Source organism: Scylla paramamosain, chromosome 12 (genome assembly GCF_035594125.1).
Source record: "Scylla paramamosain isolate STU-SP2022 chromosome 12, ASM3559412v1, whole genome shotgun sequence".
Taxonomy (NCBI): Eukaryota; Metazoa; Arthropoda; class Malacostraca; order Decapoda; family Portunidae; genus Scylla; species Scylla paramamosain.
Window position 1 is genome coordinate 17,787,948 of NC_087162.1, and position 2,771 is coordinate 17,790,718.

Below are 2,771 nucleotides of genomic sequence, written 5' to 3' on the forward strand. Positions count from 1 at the left end.
AAAAAAAAAAAAAGAAAAAAATGCACTATGCAGCATAATAATTGGTGCACTGTGTAAGGACAAGATGACAAGAAGGGAATGGCGCAAGGACTGGTCAAAAAACACAAAGAGAAAGGGGAAGTCATGCAACCATTTTACATAAAATGTGTATTGGTTATGAATCAGATTTCACAAACTATATGAGGATGGACCCAAACAGCTTCTACAACACTGGAGATGATAAAACCTTCCATAACGAAGCAGGACACCTGTATGAGGGAAAGCATATCACCAGAAGCACGTCTAGAGGCAATATTGATTTACCTTTCCACCGGGTGCTCCTACACTTCCATACACAACAAGAATATATAAACAGTCCGTCTGCAATCATTCCTGAGACATGCCAAACAATCTATGATGTAGTTAAGGATCCGTACCTAAAGGTTCCGATACTACGAACATGGACAGCTCCGGTACAGCTCTTGGTGCTCGCTTCTGACGTCATCTGCGAGCCTTTCCTCTTTCCATTGTAACTGGTAACAGTTTTGTCCGCCGGATACTGTTCGACCATGTGGACGCACCTTTATAGATGTGAGAAAGGCCACAGGACCGGATGGAGTGTCGGGATGGGTAATAAAAGAATGCAGTAACCAGCTTAATGATAAATTACATACCATCATATGTATCTCTATTAATGTGGGGAGAAGTGCCAGACATCTGAGATGTGATATCAGTGATGTTAAAAGATCTATACTCATTTATGTCTGCTTAACTAGATTGCCATATAGTACAATGGTAAAAGTAATGTGTGTGTAAACACCTGGCTTGACTCACCAAGAAAATTAGATTTGTACAAAAGATCTGAGGAACAAGTGGAACATAAAATACATAGTTTTCTCAGCACATAACCTAGAACATAACTCATACCATTAGCATCTAAGACATCAACTTGGTAATCAAAAGATAAATCACTAGTGTCACAAAAAAACTGAAGTGGATGTTGATGGGAAATCAGAAACAGCCCATGACTGGGCACTCACTTTGTTTAAATCAGACAGTGTGAAGAGGAGAGAATCAAAGTCTGGGACACAATTGGTAAATGAAGATGGTGAAATGAGGAAGTTACACTGAATTTGTCTGAAGGTGAATTTAAACTGATTAGGGTTTGGATTGTCCCTATTTCTTCCCTTCTGTTGGATTTGGGCAAAAAAAATTTCTCATGGCAGTCTTGATTGAAGTAAGATGTTTGCAAAAACTTAAAACCTTCATATGGATTGAAGTTAATGCACAAGGCCATGCAGTGCTCTTAGACTCTGTCTCCATCCAACAAGACAGTGTGAAGTATAAGAAGTATTGAAATGTACACCCTTAATCCATTCAGTGGCATCCATCCAAAAAGACAGATGAGGACTTGTGATTTTCAGTGGTCTCTTCAACTATTCATATGCTTGGAAGGTTCGTCCATTGACACTGTCAAAAATGTTGTACCATTTTGAGATTAACTCAGCTGTGTGAATTGCAGTGCTTGGTAATTTGCCCACAGAAACATCAGTATTTAATCCAGTTGCTACAGTGCAACTTAAAACTTGAGTAGCTAAACAGACACACATAGTCTTAAGGGCAGATGTGAAAAAAATTTGGGCATTTGTTGGCTTTGGGGCAAGAGCAAATTTGGATGACAGAATCTTGCTGATAAAAAATTTCAATGTGATTCCAATGAGCTTGCTTTTTATCTTGAAAAATTGCACTGTACTTCTTCAAGTTGTTTCTAACATTCTTTATTAAATGAGAAGGATCATATAATAAGCACCACACATGATGCTGTCCTATTAAAAAGTAAGGTTTATCATCTGTGACACCAAGAGATGAAAAAGCCCTGTGGTTGTTTGAGCCTTGATCAGCTACAATAGCTTGCATATCAGATCCAATATTCAAAAGTTTCTCCACATCCTCTTCTCTATAATGACTTTCAAAATATCCCCTGACATGGCATTACCAGACAGAAAGTACCCAATGGGTTGTTCCCATTTATCAAACAAACATGTTACCATTACTACTCATACTTCATTTGCCCTTGCAGTTGTTCTACCTGTACCACATCCCAAATCTTGAAAACCAACTACCTATCTCCATGCTTTTCATCATGCAAACGTGCACTCAAAGACATTTCATCAAAGCAAACAGCTACAGCCTTCTTTTATTATCCATTGATGTCAACTTGGACTGCAACAGGGTGAAAATAGTTTCATTATCTCCTGGATTAGTTTCTAAACTAGATAGGCATCTCTTTAAGGATGTAAGAGAAGGCAGAGTGAACATTGTTTATAGAAGGCAGTATGTTGATGGGCTCTTAAAGTGCAAACCAAATTCTACTGTTTTTTGCTCAGCAGTCCATCGCTTCCCTTTACCATGCTTGAAATACATGCATAATTGTTGTCCAAAAAATTTTAGGTATGGCCCATCAACATAATCAGAAGACATTTTCAAAATGCTACCTACTGGGTCTTATGCCTTCTTGTCTTGCAACTGCTTGAGGGTACGTCGAAGGCACTTCATCTGTAATTGCAGAATGAGATTTATGTAGGCTATTAGTGATGGAAGTACAAATGCTCTACTCAATAGTAAATATCAATAAAAGAATAAGCATCAGATGTTGCAAAGTAATCAATGGGAAGATTTTAGAAGCTTGATAATTTATCTCAAATGACTCAGTTCTGCACAAAGAATGCTATGATTTACTATATTCTGTATTTACTAGAATGTTAATCTTAATTTAGTATTCTTGGCTTGAA